Source organism: Callithrix jacchus, chromosome 14, assembly GCF_049354715.1.
Source record: "Callithrix jacchus isolate 240 chromosome 14, calJac240_pri, whole genome shotgun sequence".
Taxonomy (NCBI): Eukaryota; Metazoa; Chordata; class Mammalia; order Primates; family Cebidae; genus Callithrix; species Callithrix jacchus.
Genome location: NC_133515.1, coordinates 88,953,645 through 88,978,815, shown reverse-complemented (window position 1 = coordinate 88,978,815; position 25,171 = coordinate 88,953,645). Strand labels below are relative to the sequence as shown.

The 25,171-nt window shown below is 39.5% G+C and overlaps 1 protein-coding gene across 1 annotated transcript in view; it reads right to left on the bottom strand.

The window, feature by feature from the left end:
• RAB10 (RAB10, member RAS oncogene family) overlaps window positions 1–25,171 on the bottom strand; it is a 93,143-nt gene that overhangs the window by 39,190 nt on the left and 28,782 nt on the right. The window lies entirely within an intron of this gene.

Here is a 25,171-nt window from a genome sequence, read left to right as displayed (position 1 = left end):
GGTGGAAGAACCCCTTGAACCCAGGGAGCAGAGCCTCTAACTGTGCCACTACACTTTAGCCTGGGCAACAGAACGAGATCCTGTTTCAAAAGAAAAGGGAAAAAAAAAAAAAAAAAAAGAGTTCTTAGAAATTAGGAAATAAAGTAAACTTTTAAATACCTAATATTCTAATGCAAAAGAATAAAAACATGTTTCCTAGTGGGGGAAAAAATATTGCCTTCGCTAACTTGTAGAATAAAAGAAAACTATCAGAGATAGAGTCATTTCATAATGATAAAACAGTCTTTTTTTTTTTAAAAAACAGTATATTCTTTAGGAAGGGATAAAAATACAAATGTTTAGCATGAAGCAAAAATTAATACAGCTGCAAAAAAAAAAAATACATAAACTTACAATTATAGTTGGAGACTTCAACATCCCTTCCCTCAAAAACAGATTTTTTAAGTAGACAGAAAAATCAATGCTACAGAAGACTTAAAACCACGCTACATTAACCAATTTAGCATAATTGACATATACAGAAATTTCCATCCAACAGCAACAGAATATATACCCTTTTCAAGTGCAGACTGAACATGTACCAAGATAAAACATAAGAGTTGCAAAAAAAGTTTCAACACATTTAAAAGTATTGAAGTCACCAGGCACAGTGGGTCATGCCTGTAATCCGAGCACTCTGGGAGGCCGAGGCAGGCGGATCACCTGAGGTTAGGAATTCAAGACCAGCCTGGCCAACATGGAGAAACCCCATCTCTACGAAAGAAATACAAAATTAGCCAGGCATGGTGGCACATGCCTGTAATTCCAGATACTCGGGAGGTTGAGGCAGGAGAACTGCTTGAACCTGGGAAGCGGAGGTTGTGGTGGGCCGAGATCAAGCCATTGCACTCCAGCCTGGGCAACAAGAGCAAAATTCCGTCTCAAAAAAAAAAGGAAAAATTAAAAAATTATTTGAGCATGGTGGTGGTACACATTAGTAATCTAAGCTACTCAGGAGGCTGAAGCAGGAGAATTGCTTGAACCCGGGAGGCAGAGGTGCAGTGAGCTGAGATCATGCCACTGCACACCAGCCTGGGTGACAAAGCCAGACTCCATCTCAAAAACAAACAAACAAAGAATATTGAAGTCATACAAAGTCTATTTTTGTTTCCTGGGGTTTTTTTTTTTTGAGACAAGGTCTCACTCTGTCACCCAGAGTACAGTGGCATGATCTCAGCTCACTGCAACCAGCTTAAGTGATTCTTAAGCTCATCTCAGCCTCCCAAGCAGCTGGGAACACGGGGGCGAGCCACCATGCCTAGCTAACTTTTTATTTGTTTTTTAGGATAGGATCTCGCCATGTTGCCCAGACTAGTCTCGAACTCCTGAGCTCAAAGTGAGCCACTGGCCTTGGCTTCCCAAGGTCCTAGTATTATTACAGGCATAAGCCACTATACCTGGCCCAAAGTATGTTTTCTGTCCACAGCAAAACTGAACTGGAAATCAATAACAGAAAGACATCTGGGAAAATTCTCAAATATTTGATAATTCATGGGTCAAAAAAGAAATTATAGTGAAAATTAGAAAATTTCTGAAATGAATTAAAATGAGAACATAATATCAAAATTTGTAGGATATAGCTAAAGCAGTATTTTAGAGAGAAATTCCTAGTATTACATTAAAATTTCACGTTAGGAAATAAAACTATAACAAAATGAAAGCATTGTTTCAGAAGGAGACAAACGCCAAAAGAACAGGTTAAGTCAGTCTTTTTCTTTTTTTTTTTTTTTTGAGATGAAGTCTTGCTCTGTCGCCCAGGCTGGAGTGCAGTGGTGCGACCTTGGTTCACAGCAACCTCTGCCTCCCAGGTTCAAGCAACTCTCCTGCCTCAGCTTCCTGAGTAGCTGGAACTACAGGCGCCCACCACCACGCACAGCTAATTTTTTGTGTTTTTAGTAGAGACAGGGTCTCACTGTGTCAGCCAGGATGGTCTCAATCTCTGGACCTCGTGATCCTCCCGCCTTGGCCTCCCAAACTGCTGGGATTTACAGGTGTGAGTCACCGCGCCCGGCCTAAGTCAGTAATTCTTAAAGCATGTTCCAAAGATCAAAAAAGCCACGTTTTTAAAAGCGGTCCTCACAGGACTTATTTGACAGAGTAGAAAAAGGTTACTAGAAAAAGGTACCTTCAAAACAAAGTCAATCCCGAAAAAGGCATAAGCTGCAAACTAAACATTACTAGAAGATTCATTCTTCATTTATTCATCACTATGGCAAGGACTCCACAAAAATACCCAAGTCTGGCATATCATCCTTATATTTTCTACATGAGTATTCTGAAGCTGCTCTGTGACTACATCATCTTATGAATGACAGCAATAGTCCATTTGACTTGAAGGCAGTAAGTGGAGTAAAAAGCAAAAAGCGAAGTGAAAGAAAGGGCTAATGTCTGTTTATAAAATGAATATTAAGTAAATCTGCAGACAAATTTGTGTTATCAAATCCCAGTAATAGAGCAGTCCCAATAAATTTATTTCACTACAAAACATCCAAAAATGTTTCATATATCAAGCACACTGTCATTAGATTTTTCCAAGAGAAACTGCTATATGCCCGAAAAAAAGACAAAACTAAAAACCAGAGCAGATAAACACGCTTTACTTGCACTTTGGTGGTGGCAGGGCTGTGGAGAACATTTACCAAAGAACTTGCTTTTTGGAGGCGGGCTGTCCCTCTGTCACCCAGGATGGAGTGCAGTGGCACAGTCATGGCTCACTGCAGCCTCAACCTTCTGGGCTCAGGTGATCCTCCCACCTCAGCCTCCTGAGTAGCTGGGACTACAGGTGTATGCCATTCTGTCCAGCTAATTCTTGTATTTTTTGTAGAGACGACACCCTGCTCTGTTGACCAGGTTGTTGCTCCAACTCCTGGGCTCAAGTGATCCTCCTGCCTTAGCCTCCCACAGTGCTGGGATTACAGGCGTGAGCCACTGCATCCAACCTGGGCTTGCATTTTTAACAATCATACTGAGAACACAATGAAAGGTCTAGGTCTGGAGCCTTTAAGCAGCTGGAACCAAGACCCTTGTCTGAAACCCAGAAAAGGACTACAATCTTAGTGAGAGCTGCCTGGGGAAAAAACAAAACACAACTATTCACTGGCAAAGGGAGATCATAAGGAAGCGTTTGGTATCAGGCCTCATGGTTCAGATTTGACAATACTAATACATAAAAAATAATCCTTGGCTATTAACAACAAATGTAAAAACTATCTAAAGGTACAAATCCTTTCATCAGAACCTACAGGATTCCCACAAATAAAACTATTGAATACTAGCTAACAATACAAAATTAAGAAACATTAAATACCATATAAAACTTACCCACTTTGACTAATCAACAAAGACAACTGAACCCCCAAATTTTCAGATGATAAAATAATTCCTTAACCTGATTAAAATTACTAACGGGGTGTGGCCAGGCACAGTGGCTCACGCCTGTAAAGCCAGCACTTTGGGAGATTGAGGTGGGCTTATCACTTGAGGTCAGTTCAAGACTAGCCTGGACAATGTGGTGAAACCCCATGACTACTAAAAATACAAAAATTAGCCAGGCATGGTGGCATGTGCCTGTAATCCCAGGTACTCGGGAGGCTGAGGCTGCAGTGAGCCAAGATCGCACCATTGCACTCTAGCCTGGGCAAGAGAGCGAGACTCCGTCCCCCCCCCTCCAAAAATATATATATATATAAAATAAATTTTAAAATAAGGCCAGGTGTGGTGGCTCATGCCTATAATCCCAGCACTTTTGGAGGCCGAGGCAGGAGGGTCACCCGAGGTCAAGAGTTTGAGACCAGCCTGGCCAACATGGTGAAACCCCCATCTCTATTAAAAATACAAAAATTAGCCAGTTGTGGTAGTGGGTGTCTGTAATCCCAGCTATTCAGGAGGCTGAGACAGGAGAATCACTTTCACTTGGAGGGCAAAAGTTGCACTAAGTCAAGACCATGCCACTGCACTCCAGCCTGGGTGACAAGAGTGAAACGCCCTCTCAAAAAAATAAATAAATAAATAAATAACAAAATAATTAAGGGGGCTTTTTTTTTTTTTTTTTTTTTTTTTTTTTTTTTTAAAGTAAGGGAAAAGGCTGGGTGTGGTGGCTTGTGATATAGCACTTTGGGAGGCCAAGGTAGGAGAATCGTTTTTGTCTGGGAGTTCAAGACCAGCCTGAGCAACATGGCAAAGCCTTATCTCTACAAAAAATTAGTCATACATGGTGGTGCACACCTGTATTGCCAGCTACTTGGGAGGCTGTGATGGGAGGATCACCTGCGTCCAGGAGGTTGAGGCTCCAGTGAGCTGTGATCGTGCCACTGCACTCCAGCCTGGGCAAAACACAATAACACCCTGTCTCAAAATAAAATAATAAACATGAGAAAAACGGAAACAAGGTAGTAAATTTTTCATAAAGCTTGACTTTAAAAGCTGTCCTTTTACTGAGATTACAGCCAGCATAAGTTTTGAAAAAGACAAGCTGATTTGTTTTCTCTAGGCTTTCAGGATAAAACTGTGAAAAATGCATCCCAGTATCAAAGTCTTCAGTCTACATGACATCCCTGTTCATCATGCTTTCTCATGTCTCTCATTTAGCATATGCTACTTCTCAAATCCTCTCCTCATCCCAGTTTTCCTGGTAAACTTCCATTTAACTTTCAAGACTCAGTTTTGCTCCTGGGGAACAAGCACTAAAGAGGTATCTATGCAAGCCTCAACTGATAATGAACATTTAATGATGCAATCTGTCTAAAACACATAAACAAACCTAAAGGTAAATCAAACTTAAGAAAATATGTGCTGTAATCTTAAATATATATAAATATATATGTGAGATCATTAAAACCTGTTAGGTGTTTCTAATGAATATTGGTTTGATGTGTATTGCTGACATCATCTTTCCATGACGAGAGTATATACCGATAATTAAAACTTTTTTATAAAGACTTCACAAATTTTTCTAGGGAAGGAATTATTTTTGATTCAAATATTCTGGGCATCCAGGGAAGAAAGAAGAAAACAAAGTCCTTGCCTATAAACTTCTGTGAAGAGGTTCTGGGGTAGGGAAATGCCCACCATGTAAAAACAAGAAACAAAATGATTCAGTGAGTTTCCTGCCCACACCTTCCCTCTACTCTGCATCTCCTTTTTCATAACTAACCTCTCACTAAGAAATGGTCTAAAATCAACCTTTGACAAAACCTGTTATTCCCCAGAACCTACAATAACACCCCTACCCCTTCAAACCCTTGGGTTTACCTTATTGCTCTTCTCTTAATTTGAGCCAGTCTGCTTTTTAATCAGTCAAAACCTTTCAGCTTGCCCCTACTGTTTCTCATATAGAATCAAAAGAAAAAGGGGCCATTTACTCACCATTAACCTAACCCTATTTCTACAGCCCATATTTTCTTTTTCTTTTTAATTATTATTTTTTTTAATAAACAGGCATGAGTCTATGTCTGAACATATTTTGTTTTCCTTTAAGAATTTCTCAGAAAATCACCCTAAAATGACGCGGTTGTCAAGACTAACTCAGAACATGACCAACAACTTTAGCCACGCATACAATTTATTAATTAATTTTAATAATGAGCCTGACAACTGATAATATTTCAGGAAACCAGCCTGAAGAAAGATGAAATAAGGATACAATCTCCCTTGGGATGAAAACCAGGCATCACTGGAAAATACCTAAGAATTTGGGCTGTTTTAAGGCACCTATTAAATCTTTCCTTTGAAGAGACAGGGTTTCACCATGTTTGGCCAGGCTGGTCTTGAACTCCTGACCTTAGGTGATCTACCCACCTTGGCCTCCCAAAGTGCTGAGATTATAGGCGTAAGCCACTGCACCCGGCCAAGGCACCTACTTAATCTACATAGAAGCCTCATTTTGGACTCCATGAGTTTCCCTCACAACTTCATCTTGACAATAATCACAACTACTAGGCTCTGTTACTAAACCTCTTTAATTTGGAGGTTAAGGATCCTTCCTCACTGAGTTTCCTCTCCATTTCACTTTTTATCAAACTTCTTGAAAGCTACCTATACATGTTATGTCGAGTTTTTTCTCCTCCCATCTCTTGAATCTTTTCCAAACAGGCTTTGTTATTAACCACTCCCACCAACATACACACACACACACACACACACACACGCACACACCCCTCACTATGGTCAATGTCCTCATCTGATATTTTTTTTTCTTTTTTTTTAGCAGCAGAGTCTCATGAAGTGGCACCATCTTCAGCTCATTGCAATCTCTGCCTTCCAAGTTCAAGTGATTCTCCTGTCTCAGCCTCCTGAGAAGCTGGTACTACTTGTGGGCACACCACATCCAGGTAATTTTTATATTTTTGATAGCGGCAAGGTTTCACCATGTTGGCTAGGCTGGTCTCGTACTCCTGACCTTAGGTGATCCACTCACCTTGGCCTCCCAAAGTTCTGGGATTACAGGCATGAGCTACCGTGCCTGGTCCTCATCTGATCTTACTAGCTGTAGTTGAAGGAGTTCTTCATTGTTTTCTTCATGTAAACTCCTGACTTTCCTACCTTTCTAGCCACTCATCAATCTTCACTGCTGGTTTCTCTTCATCTCTCTGACCCCTAAAAACTGAAGTGGACTTCTCTTTTCTATCTTGATGCATTCCCTAGTTTTATGGCTTTAAATTCCACATACACCGATGGTCTCTCACCTGAACTCCAAACCCAAGATACCCAATTGCTTATTAGTTATCTCCAAATCCCATCTCTCATAAAGACTAAAAGGAAAACTCTTTTAAATCCATAAATAAATAAGGCCCTACATATTCTCCTACGTCCCCCTTTTTACCCCGCCCTCAACATTTTCTACATGGTCTCACTCTGATCTAGCTAACTGTATTGCCTTCCTTTTTGAGGCTCTCCGCACACAACAGGCAGGTTTGCTTCTCACTGCCTTTCCACAAAGGTACTATTTCCCTAACCTCTGACTATCCTTGTCCATCATGGCTCTTTCCCCTAGCTACCCTATCCTAACCTGCAATATTTCTCCATGTTCCCCACCCTCCGTCTGTTAACACTTCCTAATCTTCTTCCTGACCTTTGAACTTAAATGTGTCCTTATTTCTGTTATCTGTCTCATGCTACCAAAATGTGAGACCCAAAAGGGGAGATTTTTATCTGTTTAACTGAGTTAAATTCCCTGCACCTAAGAACATTATCTGATATTTAGCAGGTATTCAAAAAAGTATCCGTCGAATAAACAGATAAATGGTGTTTTCTGGAGAAATTAAAGAGTCCCTGAGAAAAATGTTTCACCCTTTAGTTGAAACATCACTTGACAAGCCCCATCCTTTTCTACTCTGCTTTCAATCAGCTTTTTAGAGCCTCAGACCAAAGGCTCCAATGAGATAGCAAAACTTTTTTTTTTTTTTTTTAAGAGACAGGGTCTCATTCTGTTGCCCAGGCTGGAGTGCAGTGGTGTGATCTTGGCTCACTGCAACCTCTACCTCTCAGGTTCAAGTCATTCTCCTGCTTCAGCCTCCAGAGCAGCTGGGACTACAGGTGGGCACCACCACAGCCAGCTAACTTGTATTTTTAGTAGAGATGAGTCTCGAACTCCCAGACTTATGTGGTTCACCCTCCTCGGCCTCCCAAAGTGCTATTACAGGGACAAGCCACTGCGTCCAGCCAGATATCAAAACAATTTAACAAAAAAAAAGTTAACAGAAGCAATATAAGACATAACAAATTAGAAAAGCAAAGCAGCTCTGACATCCAACAGAAGTTTGAAAAAGAACAGAGAAAGTAACATATAGAAAATAATCAAAAGTATTATGCAAGAATGCAGAACCAAAACAATCTACTTTTAAACTCAAAGACCCTCCAAGAACCTAGCATGAAGAACAATGAACATAAAAGTTATAGCAAAGCACATCACAGCGAAATTTCAGAATACCAGAAAGTTTCTAAAAGCACACACAGAAACAAACAAGACCACATTAAAACATCAAGAACAACTCTCAACTTCTCAATAACAACACTAGAATCCAGAAGACAAAAGCACAGTATCTTTTAAAAATACTTTCAACCTATATCCAGCCAAAACTGAATGAAACACATTCCCAGACACAAAAGATCTCAAAATATTTAGCTCCCAAGCATCCTTTCTAAGATAGTGCTAAGAGATAGCTTTACCAAACCAGCAAAGAAGAAGAAATGAAATCCATTCAACAGTGTGAAGTAAATGGCAGACCACACTGGCCTAGAGGGCAACTAGTTCAGAACAGAAAAGTTCCAGGAGGTATGTTTCCTGGGGGTGAGAAGGAGGAAATAGTATTAGTAGAATCTGTTTGAAAAACAAAAGGATCTAACAATTCTACATGAGATAAAGAAAAGACAGTGCCTTGAAATCTAGGCAAATGTAACAAATAACTGTAAACTAAAATAAAATTTAAAAGTTGTACAAAAAGGGAAATGCAATTATAGTACACTATTTGGCTTAGCAGTTAAACAAAATATTTGTTATTACTAACTGAAATGATAAAGAAAGAGGTACTAGGAATATCTGGTGGTGTAAGAGTATTAAATTCTCATCTTCCATAACAAAAAGAGTGCTTTTAAGACTAGGTCTTTTTAAAGTTTAGAAACATGACTAGAGAATAGGAGATAAATTTAACAGAAGAAAAGCCAAAAATGTTTGAGAAAGGTAAGGCACAGGTGCATATGGGGCTAGGATTTGTTGCTGCAGTTGCTGCTTCACTGTCACAGCCCTAAAGTAATATGACTTTTAAAAATATGTACCTATTCATAGAAATAAAAATTAGGTTAACAGAGAAGGAGGTATGTTTACAAATGCATTCTCTCCACTACTTAACAACTTGAACTCAATCCATCACTTCTTTTTTTTTGTTTTTTGAAACTGGCTCTCACTGTCTCCCAGGCTGGAATGCAGCGGCACAATCCCTGCTCACTGCAACCTCCGCCTCCTGAGTAGCTGGGATTACAGGCACCCACCACCATGCCCAGCTAATTTTTGTGTTGTTGGTAAAGACTGAGTTTCACCATTTTGGCCAGACTGGTCTCAAACTCCTGACTTCAAATGATCTTCCAGCCTTGCCTCCCAACATGCTGGGATTACAGGCATGACCCATGGAGTGTGGCCTCAATCATCACTCTCTACAAATAAATATATTTCTGAGCATGGCCTCAAGCCACCTCTCCAGTCTTATTCCCTTCAGTTTTTCTCCTGTAGTCACATTCAAACACAACTTTAAAAATGCTAACTTTTTTCAAGTAAATACCATTGTTATATTAGCAGGTACTTTCCACCCTCCTCCACCATATATACCCACAAGCAAACACCTAAGAAAAACTGAAGATAGGCTAAGCAAGGTGGCTCACACCTGTAATCCCGGCACTTTGGGAGGCCAAGGCAGGCAGATCACGAGGTCAGGAGTTTGAGACCAGCCTCGCCATCATAGTGAAACCCTGTCTCTACTAAAATACAAAAATTAGCTAGGCACAGTAGTGGTTACCTGTAATCCCAGCCACTCAGGAGGCTGAAACAGGAGAATCACTCGAACCCCGGAGGCGGAGGTTGCAGTGAGCTGAGATCACACTGCTGCACTCCAGCCTGGGTGACAGAGCAAGACTTCCTCTTGGGAGGAGTGGTGGGGAGTAAAACTGAAGATAAACAGAGTGGAAAAGCTTATGATAAAATTTAGAGATAAGAGAAAGTCAACAGTTCCGCTAACAAGAGATGCTAGAAAAACCTACCACCCTCTGAAATTCTGTCAGAAGAAATAATCAGACTCTCCTGCAACATTATAAATTGCTAAATTAGCACAGAAATTACAGAGTTTGACCCAGTGATTCTTTTTTTGGTTTTGCTTATGTAAAAACACACTAAACAAAATTCGCACTTTTTACAGATTCTTAGGGCCCAGCTCAAGGGAATTTCGATTTTTAGCTGCTCAAGAGAAAAACAGTATCAGCCACCATATTTACCTTAGTGATGTTGCAGAAGCACCATCCAGTGGCAAGAGGAGTAACTGCAACCTCTAGCCACTAAAAATACCACTTTTCCAGAGCTTGGCTTCTGATAACATATCAATAGATAGTAATTAATGCAGGCAGAAGTAACCAACCAAATAACCAAACCATCATTTATAGCTAAATGATCAATTTTGGGGGTTTTAACATGTGAAAATTAAGTGTCCAGATCCTTCCACATACCTGGAGAAGAAATAATCACATACCTATATCGTTTGAATGCAGCTTAGTCTGGATTTTGAGACCAGGTCCTAGCTTTGTCATTAACAATATACATTTTGAAAAGGTCATTTTCTAATATGGGTGTTTGTTTCTTTATCTGTATGCAGATGTAAAAATACAGAATGTGAAAAAGTTTCCTCTAAAGATCCTTTCATGTAATGATAATAACAGGGTACCTAACACTCCCGTTAACAGTGCCAGGCAATGCCAGGCACAATTTGCCTGGCACTGTTAGAAGATCTTTGCATGGGCTGGGCATGGTGGCGCACACCTGTAATCCCAGCACTTTGGGATGCTGAGGCAGGCAGACCACAAGGTCAGGAGTCCGAGACCATCCTGGCCAACATCATGAAACCCTGTCTCTACTAAAAATACAAAAATTAGCCAGGCGTGGTGGCATGTGCCTGTAATTTCAGCTACTAGGGAGACCGAGGCAGAAGAATCGTTTGAACCAGGACCCAGGAGGCAGATCATGCCACTGTACTCCAGCCTGGGCTACAGGGCGACACTCTGTTTCAAAAAAAAAAAAAGATCTTTGCACGGATTAACTCATTAAAATCTCAGAACAATCCTAGTTCATAGTAGTATTTCCTTTTTGCAAATGAGAAAGAAAATAAAAAGTCAATAGCAGCAAGACTGGGCATGGTAGCTCATGCCTTGTAATTCCAACACGTTGGGAGACCAAGGCGGGTAGGTCCCTTAAGGTCAGGAGTTCGAGACCAACCTGAACATGATAAAACCCTGTCTCTACTAAAAACACAAAAATTGGCTGGGTGGGGTGGCAGGCGCCTGTAATCCCAGCTTCTGGGGAGACTGAGGCAAGAGAATCACTTGAACCCAGGAGATGGAGGTTGTAGTTAACTGAGATCATGCCATTGCAATCCAGCCTGGGCTCCAAGAGCAAAACTTCACCTCAGTAACAGCAGCAGCAGCAATAACAGCAATAACACTAGTGTTCAGTAGATAATTACTAAGAGTGCCAAGCATTTCACATATACTATCTCACTTAATATTCACAAAAATCCTGAGACAGTACCAATATGCCTATTTAATAAAACAGGAAGTCCAAGGTAATTTACTTAAAGGTGCAGAATTAACAGATGGCAGAACCAGGATTCAATAACATGCCTGTTTTATTCATATCATACATGCTTTCAACCTATACTAAGTTCTGTTTTTTTTTTTTTTTGAGGTAAAATTCACAGAAAATTGACCAGTTTAAAGTGAATAATTTTAAAAATAAACAAAATAAAAACAAAAAAAAAGAGAAGAAAACGGCTGGGCGTGATGGCTCACACCTGTAATCTCAGCACTTTGGGAGGCCAAGGCAGGTATATCACCTGAGGTCAGGTGTTCGAGACCAAGTTGGTCAACATGGTGAAATCCCATCTCCACTAAAAATACAAAAATTCACCAGGTGTGCTGGCACATGCCTGTAATCCCAGCTACTTGGGAGGCGGAGGCAGAATTGCTTGAATTTGGGAGGCAGAGATCGTGCCACTGCACTCCAGCCTGGGCAACAGGGTGAGACTTGTGTCTCAAATTAAGAAAAAAAAAGGAATAGAAAAAATAAAAAATAAACAATTCATAATGCTGTGTAACCATCACCTCTATCTAGTTGCAAAATGATTTATCACCTCAAAACGATCCCATATCCATTCAGCAATTGCTTCCCATTCTCCCCTCCCCTCCAGTCCCTGGAAACCACCAATCTGCATTGTCTCTATGGATTTATGTATTTTTGATATTTCATGAAACAGAAGCCAACAACATGTGAGCTTTTGTCTGGCTTCTTTCACTTAGTATGTTTAAGGTCCATCCACATTATGCAGCATGTATTAGCATTCTGTCTCTTTTTTATGACTGAATAATATTCCACTGTATGCATAATTTGTCTATCCAATCATCTCCTGATGGAAATCTAAACTGTTTCCACCTTTTGGCTTTTATGAATAGAGTTGTTATGAATATGCATATACATGTATTTGGATCTGTTTTCAATTCTTTTGGGGTATATACAACGGGTGGAAATGCTGAGTCATATGGAAAATTTATGTTTAACTTTTTAAGGAATTGCCATGGTGGCTGTACCATTTTACCCTGACACGAGCAATGTATAAGGGCTCCAATTTCTCCACATCCTCATTCATACCTGTTACTTTCCTTGTTTTTAAATAGCCATCCAAGTGAGTATGAAATGATACCTCATTGTGGTTTTTTATGAGCATTTCTTTAATGACTAAGGATGCTGAGAACTTTCCATGTCTTTGTTGATCACTTGTATATCTCTGAAGTCTACTCAAGTCCTCTGCCCTTTTTTTTTGAGATGGAGTTTTGCTCTTGTTGCCCAGGCTGGAGTGTAATGGTGTGATCTTGGCTCACTGCAGCCTCTGCCTTCGGGGTTCAAGTGATTCTACTGCCTGAGCCTCCCGAGTAGCTGAGGTTACAGGCCACTGCCACCAAACCTGGTTAATTTTTTTTGTATTTTTAGTAGAGACGAGGTTTCATCATGTTAGCCAGTGTGGTCTCGAACTCCTGGCCTCAGGTGATCCACCCGCCTCAGCCTCCCTAAGTGCTGGGATTACAGGCGTGAGGTACTGTGCCTGACACTTTGCATTTTTAAAATTATTTTTTAGGGCAGAGTTGCCAAAGCTGGATTGTAATGGCTGAAATGGCGCAATCTCAGCTCACCACAAGCTCTGTCTCCCAGGTTCAAGCGATTCTCCTGCCTCAGCTTCCTGAGTAGGTAGGATTACAGGCATGTACCATCATGCCTGGCTAATTTTTTTTGTATTTTTAATAGAGATGGGGTTTCCCCATGTTATAACCCTTTTCTTATAAGCCTGATTATTTATTATTATTATTTTATTTATTTTTCTAAAGACAGGGTTTTACCACGTTGGTCAGGCTGGTCTCGAACTCCCAGCCTCAGGTATCTGCCTGCCTTGGCCTCTCAAAGTGCTGGGATTACAGGCATAAGCCACTGCACCCAGCCTCTTTATATATTTTACAATCTTAATCTTGATCAGATGCGTGAGATTTGCAAATGTTTTCTTCCATTCTGTATGCTGTCTTTTCACTTCTTTATTTTTTCAGAGCTGGAGTGAAAGTTTATTAAAAAGCTTTAGAGCAGGAACACAGGGAAGGAAAATACACGTAGAAGAGGATCAAGCCGGTAACTTGAAAGTGTCTTTTCATGTTGTTTTTTTTTTTTTTTTTTTTTGAGACACAGTCCTGCTCTGTCGCCCAGGCTAGGGTGCAGCGGTGCATCTCGGCTCATTGCAACCACTGCCTCCTGGGTTCAAGCCATTCTCCTGCCTCAACCTCCAGTGTAGCTGACACTACAGATGCACATCACCACACCCGGCTAATTTTTATTTTTATTTTTAGTAGAGACGGGGTTTTACCATGCTGGTCTCAAACTCCTGGTCTCAAGTGATCTGCCTGCCTTGGCTTCCCAAAGTGCCAGGTGTTCCAAAGTGCTAGGATTACATGCATGAGTCATCACGCCCGGCATGTTGTTTCACTTTCTATGTCCTTTGATGCAAAATGAACAAGAGTTCATTTTGATGAAGTCCAATTATTTTATCCATTCTTCCTTTTGCTGCATGCCATGGCTCCACTCATTTTGATTTCTGAAATAGCTGAGAGAGTAGTTCCTGGATACTGAAAAATCCTAGGTGACAGAATCAAAGTTAAACTGAACTTCTGCCAACTACAACTAAGAAACCAGTTGAAACTGGGGGTAATACAAGCATTTTTAGTACAATGTAATGTACACATTCCTAAATAACCCTTTAGTTCCACAAAATCACAAATTAAAAATAATCAGGCTAGGCCAGGCAGGGTGGCTCATGCCTGTAATCCTAGCACTCTGGGAGGCTAAGGCGGGTGGATCACCTGAGGTCGGGAGTTCAAGACCATCTGGGAGGCTAAGGCGGGTGGATCACCTGAGGTCGGGAGTTCAAGACCAGCCTGACCAACATGGTGAAACCCCGTATTAAAAAAAAAAAAAAATTAATAATAATAATAATAATCAGGCTTATAAGAAAAGGGTTAAGGTAGATAGTTATAAGCAATTTTATTAAGAAAACTAAAAATACTAGCACTATTAAAAATAAATGTTGACTTCTTAATAATGAAGCGACTACAAGTATCAATTTTTACCCTTAAAAATGATAAAGATGGCCGGCATGGTGGCTCATGCCTGTTATCCCAACACTTTGGGAGGCTGATCACCTGAGGTCAGGAGTTTGAGACTGGCCTAGCGAAAATGGCAAAACCCCGTCTCTATTATAACTACAAATTTACCGGGGCATGGTGGTGCACACCTGTAATCCTATACTCAGAGGCTGAGGTAGAAGAATTGCTTGAACCTGGGAGGCAGAGGTAATTTGATGAAAAGGGATGTAAGGAAGGACTAAAACTGCAGAATTATGAAAGAAGGGGTAAAATGTATAAAAATTACACAGAACCTTATAAACTTCCCTTGGCCAAACTGTGCCAATAGCAAGGCTGAGGAATGAGTTGGTATATGCACACTTCTGTATTCCTCTGGGACACACTGCTGCAATCAACTGTAACAATGTACTTAGTGAACCAAGTACCAAAAACATGCACCACATACCAAAACATGATGTACCATGTACCAAAAACATAACACACTAGGGGAAAGCACATATGAGCCAACATGACTTCCTTATTATTCTGATATTCACTTTTTAATAACTGGCTATAAGCTAATTCACATTATAGTAACATAAGTTTCAGCAGGGTAAACCACATTTATACACACTAGGCAATGCTTAAGACAGACAAAGTCCTTCTGCTGAGGGAACTTACAAAAGGGAAGTTCCCAATTTACCCATTCCCAATTTCAAATCTCTAATGTTAGTTAACAATAAATCCTATGAACCAGAACAGAAAGAAGAGCTGTCTTATATGAGGTGGTCAAAGAATGACTCAATGAGACATCTGAGCAAAGACTTTAGATAAGGGAACAGGCCATGTGACTATTTAGGGAGAGTGTTCCAGGCAAAGAAAAAGCAAGTACAAAGGGTTTGACATGAAATATGCTTGGCATGTTCAAGAAACACAAGAAGCATTTTGAACAGAGTGATGAGCCTTCTAATCCATGAATATGGTATAGCTCTATTTGGGTTGTCTTTAGTTCTCTCAGCAATATTTTGTAGTTTTCCATGTCTAAGCCTTGCGCATATTTCTAAAATGTACCCCCATTTCATTTTCATTTTTTGGATGTTATTGTAAATAATTTTTTTTTTTTTAACATTTTCTGTTTGCTGTTAAACACAGAAGTACAATTGATTAGGCTGGGTGCAGTGGCTCATGCCTGTAATCCCAGCACTTTGTGGGGCCAGCACAGGCAGATCACTTGATACCAGGAGGTTGAGGCCAGCCTGGCCAACATAGTAAAGTCACTCTCTACTAAAGATACAAAAACTTAGTGTGTTTGGTGGTGTACATCTGTAACTCTGGCTACTAAAATAGGGGAGGGAGGCGGAGGGGAAGGAAGGAAGGAAGGAAGGAAGGGAGGGAGGGAGGGAGGGAGGGAGGGAGGGAGGGAGGGAGGGAAAGGAAAGGAAAGGAGGCAGAGGGAAGGGGAGGGGAGGAGAGGGAGAGAAGGAGAGGAGAGGGAGGGGAGGGGAGGGGAGGGAGGGAGGGAGAGGGATGGGACAGGAGGAGAGGAGAGGAGAGGAGAGGAGAGGAGAGGAGAGGGAGAGGAGGGGAGGGAAGGAAGGGGAGGGGAGGAGAGGAAGGAGAGAAGGAAGGAAGGGGAGGGGAGGGAAGTGGAGGGGAGGAAGGGGAGAGGAGGGGAGGGAAGGGAGGGAGAAGAGGGAAGGGGAGAGGAGAGGGAGAGGAGGGGAGGAAGGGGAGGGGAGGGGAAAAGAGGAGGGGAGAAGAAGAGGGAGAGGAGGGGAGGACAGGGGAGGGAAGGGAGAGGGGAGGAGGGGAGGGAGGGTAGAGGAAGGGAAGGGGAGGGGAGTAAAGAGAGGGGAGGGAAAGGAAGGAAGGAAGGAAGGAATGGGAGGAAAGGAGAGGGAGAGGAGGGGAGAGAAAAAAGAAAAACAATACAATTGTTTTTTGTATACTGTCCTTGTATCTTGCAACCTGTTATATTCGCTTATTAATTCTAGTTGCTCTTTTTTTGTGGGGAAGGTAGATTATTTAGGATTTTCCATGTATGTAACAACATAGTCTAAATAAAGGCACTTTTACAACTTCCAACTTATTTCTCGTTTTATTTTATTATCTACAACCTCTAATATTCTGTTGTTCTGTACTTGACCTTAGAAAGCTTTAGACTAAAAGCTCTGCCATTGAAGTATGTTAACTGTACAAAATTTAGCACGCTGAAGAAACGTCCCTCTGTTCCCAGATTCTTGAGTTATCATAAGGTGTGTTTCATCAAATACTTCTTCCGTGCCTACCATGATGATATGATTTTTCTTCTTTACTCCATTAAGGCAGCTAATTACTTTGATTTTGAATGTGAAACCAACCTTGCATTCCTGGAATAAAGTTCACGTGAGTCATGATGTATTATTCTTTTCATAAATTCCTGGATTTGATTTGTAATTATTTAGTTAATAATTCTTATGTTCTTGAAAAAAGTCTCTGTGTTCATTAGGGATAGGTCATATCTTTGGTTTTAGTATCAAAGACAAGGCTGATCCCATAAAACGACTTGGAAAGCATACCCTCTTGCATTTATTGAAAGAGCTTAAGATTCATATTAATTCTTCTTTAAACATTTGATATAATTCACCAATGAAGCTATTTTGGCCTCAAGGTTTCCTTCAGAAAGGTTTTCAATTAAGATTCCATTTCTTAAATAAGTATCTACTTACTACTCTATCTACTAAGAAAGAACTGTTGAAATATCCAACTTATAATTGTGGATTTCTATTTCTCCTTCCAAATCTGTCAGTTTTTGCTTCAAGTATTTTGATATTCTGTTATTAGGCATATATGATAAACTAACCCCTTTATCATTATAAATAAAAAGATCCTCTTTATTTCTGGAAATATACTCCTTGCTCTAAAATCTACCTTGTCTAATATTAACATAGCACTCCAACTTTAAGATTTAGTAGCTGATTAGATATGCCCAATATATTTCTTCGTGGTTTCTCTAAGGTTCATAATATACATCATAACTAGTACAGTCTACCTCCAAATGGTATTATACAGCTTTTAACGTAAGAACCTCTTCCATTCTTATCCCCCTCATCATTGGGCTATTATTGTTTTTAAAAATTTCTCTGCTACACTTCGACATTTTACTGCTAAGTGCTATAAATCCTATAAAACATCAAAATATTTTACTGTAAATAATTACCTTTTAAATAAATTAAAATTTGAGAAGAAATATTTTCCATTTCCCAACATTTTTACCATTTCCTGTCCTTTTCATTCCTTTAGTTTCAATTTCCATCTAGAATAATTTATTTTCAGGCTGAAAATCTTTCTTTAACATTTCTTAAAACCACAGGTAAAAAATTCTCTCAGCTTTTGTCTGTCTGAAAAGTGTCTTTATTTTGCCTTTATTAATGCTATTTTTGTCAGGGCTGAATTCTAAATTGATAGTGTTTCCTTTCTGAATTTAAATATTACTTCACTGTCTTGTGCCTTGCATTCTTTTCTTTTTCCTTTTTTGGAAGAAAAATAAATTTAAGAAACTTTTTATTTTGAAATAACTTTCCAGAGAACTTGCAAAAACAGTACAAAGTTCACAAATACCTTTCAATCAACTTATCCTGATGTTAACAACTTATATAACCAAAGTACATCAATCAGAAACAGGAAAATAACACTGGTACACTGAAATGAACTAAACTACAAACCCAATTCCCCAGGTTTTTTTTAAACTTTTTTTCGTCTGTTTCAGGATCCAATTCAGGTTCCCACATTGCATTTAGCTGTGTATCTCCTTAGTCTGCTCTAACTTAAGACAGTCCTTCAGTCTTTCCCTTTCAGGACTTTCATTCTTTTAACAAATAATGGTCAGGTATTCCATAGAATTTCCTTCAGTTTAGGTCTGTTTGCATTCTGGGGTATAGAAATGTCACAGAATATCACAGATATGATGTTTTACCTTTCTCACTTCATCAAATCCAGGAGTACAAATTATGAACAGGTGTATTATTCTGTTTTCACACTGTTAACAAAGACATACCTGAGACTGGGCAAATTACTGTTGAAAGAGGTTTAATGGACTTACAGTTCACATGGCTGGGGAGGCCTCACAATCAAGGTGGAAGCAAGGAGGAGCAAGTCACATCTTACATGGATGGCAGCAAGCAAAGAGAGAGCTTGTGCAGGAAAACTTTCATTTTTAAAACCATCAAATCTCATGAGGCTTATTCACTATCACAGGAAAAATGTGCCCCCATGATTCAATTACTTCCCACCAGGTTCTTCCTACAACATGTGGGAATTGTGGCAGTTACAATTCTAGATTTGTGTGGAGGCACAGCCAAACCATATCAACAGGTCTTGTTACTAGTGATATTAACCCTGAATACACTTCCAATACTTGGTTATGGTAGTAGCTACAGAGCTTCTCTCTATTGTAAATTTACTGTTTTCCACTTGGTAATTAATAAATTTCTTGGGAGCCAAGCACCTGTAATCTCATCATTTTGGGTGGCCAAGGCAGGAGAGAGTCCAGCCAGGGCAACATATTGCAAGATCCCATCTCTACAAACAACACAACACAAAACCAAACCAAAGCCAACCCTAGCCAAGTGTGGTAGTGTGTGCCTGAGATCACAACTATTCAGGACGAGCAGGAAGATCACTTGAGCCCAAGAGTTCTAGGTTATAGTGAACCAAGATTGTGTCACTGTACTCCTGCATACATTGTTGACAAATAATGGTCAGGTATTCCATAAAATTTCCCTCAATTTAGGTTTGAATTTGGGGGTGAAGAAGTCAGAACTGTATCTTGATACAAAAATTTACTGGAGAAGATACTTTCAGACTATATAAATATCATGTTTCTCATCATATTTTTGCCCAGTGATTTTACATTCCATGACTGGTTCTTGCCTGCAACAACTGTTAGTGTAGTATTTCCCTAACAGTGATTCTGTGTTTCTCTCATGCTTTTTACAGTCCTTAGGTGAAATTCTGCTTTTGAGAGTTGTTTCTTCCATTCTATTGTTTATTCAATTATTTATTTTTGCTAGTATGGACTAATAGATATTTTATTCTATTGGTTGTAATTCAATACTACCATTATTTCATTCCAGCTCTGGCCAATAAGCTCCTTCAGGCCAGTTCCTGTGTACTTCTAACATGTCCCATCTTTTTCTGAGCACTTCTTTGTTTTCTAGAATCACAAGATGTTCCAGGATCATTCTGTATTTCTCCTACCCCAGTTAAAAAATAAACGAATTCTTTTTATTAAGAGATTATATTTAAGCCGAGAGAAGTGGCTCACATCTGTAATCTCAGCACTTTGGGAGGCTGAGGCAGGTGGATCACTTGAGCCCAGGAATTCAAGACCAGACTGGGCAAGATAGTGAGACCTCGTCTCTACAAAAAATACAAAAATCACCCAAGCATGGTGGCACATGCCTGTAGTCCCAGTTAGTAGGGAGGCTGAGGCAGGGGGATCACTTGAACCCAGGAAGTTGAGGCTTTAGTGGGCTGTAATTGCACCACTGCACTCCAGTCTGGGTGACAGAGACTTTGTCAAAAAAAGGGAAAGAAAGGGGAGAAAAAGGGAAGGAGAAAAGAAAGGGAGGCAGAAAAGGGAAAAAAGCGAAAAGAGGGAGGGACTATGTTTATAGTCCAAGATCTGGGCATCTTTACTGCTACTTCGGCATCATTTCTTCTATGACTTCCCAGTGAGCAGAATAAGGAAATATATTTTTATGCACTAACCCATACATATATACATATTTACATTTACATATCTATATGGAACCATGAGTTCATACTGATACCTCTAATTCCAATCCAATATCACAGTTCATTCTAGCCTTCTTCCTTTCCTTATTCATAACTTCTTTCTTCAACAATAAGAAACCCAGCTGTCATTATCTATAAATTTTTACTTATATATTTAATTCTAGTGTGTATTTATGTTTCAAACTTGCTAGCTCCTATCCCCACCCCATGAGGAACAAGACTTACTAACTAGAATAAAATATGTGTATATGGTTCATTTTATCTTTAGCCTTATATTATCTAGTCCACAAAAAATTCTTCTTTTGACAGAGTCTTGCTCTGTTGCCCAGGCTGAAGTGCAATGGCACAATCTCAGCTCACTACAACCTCCACCTCCTATGACAAGTGATTCTCATGCCTCAGCCTGCAGAGTAGCTGGGACTACAGGCATGCACCACCATACCAAGCTGATTTTTGTATTTGTAGTAGAGACCGGGTTTCACCATGTCACCAGACTGGTCTCGAATTCCTGACCTCAAGTGATCCACCCACCTTGGCCTCCCAAAGTGCTGGGATTGCAGGTGTAAGCCACCACTCCTGGCCAAGTCAAAATATTTTCCAAAGTTTCTTTTACTCTTCCTCGGTGTGATTATGCTGTTCCTTTGTAATACAGTTATTTTCATTTGTTGACTTGCAAGGTTTTTGAGAAAAAAGTTAACAGTTCCTATCTTTGTTCATATATATAAAATGTTAATTTTTTTACTATGGCTTTTAGTAACTTGATTAGGATGTGCCTCGGTATGATTTTCTTTGTATCTACCCTACCTAGGTCCATCAGGTCTATAGCCTTCATCATAGATGGAAACTCTTTAGCCATTATTTCTTCAAATGCTTTTTCCGCAACCCCTCCCCACTCTTTTCTAGATGCCAATTACATGTATCACCTCAGAAATCAACCTAATCCTACCTACTGACCAGCAAATACCTGTCAATTTAAGTAAAGGAAGAAAGAGGATAGAGACAAATAGTAAACAGGAGAGGACAGCATTTTAGGGTGCTTGGATATTTATTATTAAAAAAAAAATCAACTGATCAGAAATCTTAAGTTTTATTTCCAGATTCTCAATTCTATTCCATTGATCTGTACACCTGTTCTTAGGCTAGCACCCCATTGCCTTAATTGCCACAGCTTTCTTTTAAGTGCTGAAACCAGGAAATGTGAGGCTCCCAACTTTTTACTTCTTTTTCAAGACTGTTTTCATTATTCAGTGTCCTCTTTATTTCCATACGAATTTTTTTCCCTCCTGCCGCTTTCCATATGAATTTTAGGAGCCATATGTCAATTTCTGCAATCAAGCTAGCTAAAATTTTGATATGAACTGCACTGACTCTATAAGCAATTTGGGTAGTACGGCCATCTTAACGACATTAAGTCTTCTGGTCTACAGACATTGGATGCCCTTCCATTTATTTAGATCTTTTAAAATTTCTTTCAACAATGTTTTCTAGTTTTCATTGTGCAAGTTTTACACTTCTTTTGTTAAATCTATTCCTAGGTATTCTTTTTGATGCTACTGTAAATGAAATTGTCTTAATTTAATTTTTGGATGAGTCATTGCTAGTGTACAGAAACACAACTAATTTTTTTATATCCCATCTACAGACTTTTAAAAAGCAAGGTAGCAATTCTGCTCTGAAGTTCTGCACGACATTAAAATTATATTACAAATTAAAACAAGTCATTCTAATAAAAAAATGTCATCCAAGTAAACAAAAGAAGCTGACATTACACAGTAATGTAACAAATTCTTAATTCCCAAGAACTGCTGAATCCATAGATCTAAGACAGAGTAACAAAAGTCTTGTTTTTTATGCACTAATTTTAGAAAGATTCATAAGGTCATTAAGATTCTCAGAAATCTGATGAATTCCACAGTATCAGCTAATGGACAATAACATAGCAAGAGAAGCAAACACCACAAAATTAATATGTTTCTCTACAGGCAAAAGATGTGCCACCAGAATAAGAAATTTTCTCATTTGACAATTTGAAATTTCCTTTAATACCTATATTTGCAATATACATGTACTACTTAAAAAAATTTGCATTTGATTTCACAAGATTTTTAAAAAATCAAAAGCTCTGAAAAAGTAAAACACAATCATATGTCTGAATTACTTTTAATTCAAAATTGGTATAGTGAAATTAATGCAGATTTATTTCACAAAAGTCCTAAGATTTATATCCAGAGGTAGTTTTAAATTTGGCACGTGTAGTTAATGAGTTCCTAACGAATTCCTTCATTTCTTTAATTTCGGAGTTCTCTTTATAGTGTTCTTTTGACACTTTTCTATAAAGAGGAGAAACTTTTTTGTGTAAAAAAACTAAGTAGATTCTGTGATGAAATCCCATTTTGCTGCTTCTACTGTCACCTCTACTATCTGAAACTTTGGGGACACCTTCCAAAAGAAGGTGTTCTTCAGAACGTGGCAGTATCTTATGCCCTTTTCAGTTGAAGAGCATCAAGAGTAATAAAAAAAAAAAATTAGCTGTGCATGGTGACACGTGCCTGTAATCCCAGCTACTCAGGAGGCGGAGGCAGGAGAACTGCCTGAACCCAGGAGGCAGAAGTTGCGGTGAGCCAAGATCGCGCCATTGCACTCCAGCCTGGGTAACAAGAGCAAAACTCCATCTCAAAAAAAAAAAAAAAAAAGAGTAATCCTGCCTCAAATAACCACAAAGCTACTCCCAACAAATTTTTATGATGTCAGGTTATAAACTACATGCTAATAAGAAAATACAGGTATAATGTTGACAGTAGATTCACTTTCAGAATTAAGAAAAGCAATACAGGCCGGACACGGTGGCTCACGCTTGTAATCCCAGCAATTTGGGAGACTGAGGCAGACAAATCATGAAGTCAGGAAATCGAGACCATCCTGGCTAACACGGTGAAACCCCGTCTCTACTAAAAGTACAAAAAAATTAGCTAGGCGTGGTGGTACGTGCCTGTAGTCCCAGCTACTCGGGAGGCTGAGGCAGGTGAATCGCTTGAACCTGGGAGGAGGCAGAGGTTGCAGTGAGCAGAGATCGCACCACTGCACTCCAGCCTGGGTGACACAGCAAGACTCTGTCTCAAAAAAAAAAAGCAGTATATAACATAGTAATTAAGAGAATTCAGACAAGCATGGTCTCTGGCTCTGCAACATTCTAGCTGTGTAGTATCAGGTGAAATTTTAACTTCTCCAGGCCTGTTTCCCCTACTTACAGTCTCCAATGTTATGAGGATTAAATGAGATCACATGTAGAAAGCCTAGGTCAAGGCCTGGATAGATAAACAGCCCTCAGTTATGCTATTAAATTCTCTTGCTTCTGGATACTACTATGCTAGCTACTGAATTTCAACCTCCTCCCAATCCAATCCTTTGCCAATAGTGAACCAAATGTCTACCTTCTTTTTGGCCTGCCCTTATCATTTTCTCCTGATATAACTCCCTGATCTAGCTCAAACTATATACCACAGCATGACTTTCAGGTTGGCAACTCTATGCTCAATTGTCTTAGAACTTGCTTACTGATCTCCTAACCCCCTACTTGTCTTCGACCCCCAACCCCCCACCTTTTAAGGACATTTACAAGTTTTCCTATTTTTCTACATTGCTGAAAAATGAATTCAGATATTATCTCTAAAAGCCACCAAATCTTCAGAATCCAAGACTTGTTGATTAACTGTTTCAAATTTATTAGTTCATAATGCTTACTCCCCACATAATGTCATGACAACTTGTCCCTTGGTCATGATTCTTCTGTATTAGAATAAACATAACTACTTTAAATTCTTGCTTATCTGTTTACCTCCCTCCTTCTCCCCTTCTAGCTTTCAGTTGAGGGTTTATGTTTTCCTTTTAAAAAATTCTGTAAAATCTTTCAAGCAATCTGTTCTTGAGCTTTTTTATCAGAGAGACAAAACATCTGCTTAAACGAATTAAACCTGTGCTTATCCATTCAGGACCCCTGCAGTCAAAGCACAAAAACAGTTCATTCCAACAAAGAAGAGGGAGGAGGTGGGTAGGAAGTATCTTCAAATAGTATCAGGCAATAAATGACTTAATGGAGGAGATCAGGACTCTTCTCCCTATTGACGAAATAAAGAACAGCTCTACTTTTGGTACTAAATAATTTAGCACACAATGATTTGCTAAGAAAGTACGATTGCGAAAAAAGAGACAGAAAGGTACTAGTAAAAACTGAGCACAATGTTCTCTAATTCCTTACCAATGTTCTACCTTCAATTTATCTCATCTTGGTAAAAACTGAACACAATGTTCTCTAATCCCTTACCAATATTCTACCTTCAATTTATCTCATCTTGGCATCTTTTGTAGTTTGCTCTCCAGGAAGCCTGTACTCTGATAATCGTCCATCCAGCTGCTTCAAAATTAGAATCAGTCCAGTCTCTCCAAGAGCTACCAACTAATCTCATTCTCTGCTCTCAAGAAATATGAGAGAAGAACTTCGCCCTTTCCCCAAATTTTTGTCCCTCCCAAAAGTCCTTGGTATTTACTACTGTTTTTGTTTTATTAACATTTATAGTGCTTACTACATGCCAGACATGTTCCAAGCATTTTACAAACATTTATTTACTCATTTGATGCTCCTAACAGCTCTTAGAGTGCTATGGACGAGAAAAACTAAGGCAGAAGGGAGTTAAGTAACTTACTCAAGCACACAAGGCTAGTACTTGAGTTTGACTCCAGATCCCATGCTCTTAACTACGAATGCTCCTTCTTACTTTTTTCAACATCTAAAGGCTGGGCACAGTGGCTCGTGCATGTAATCCCAGCACTTTGGGAAGCCGAGGTGGGTGGATCACCTGAGGTCGGAGTTAGAGACCAGCCTGGCCAAGGGTGAAACCCTGTCTCCACTAAAAATACAAAAATTAGCTGGGTATGGTGGTGGGTGCCTGTA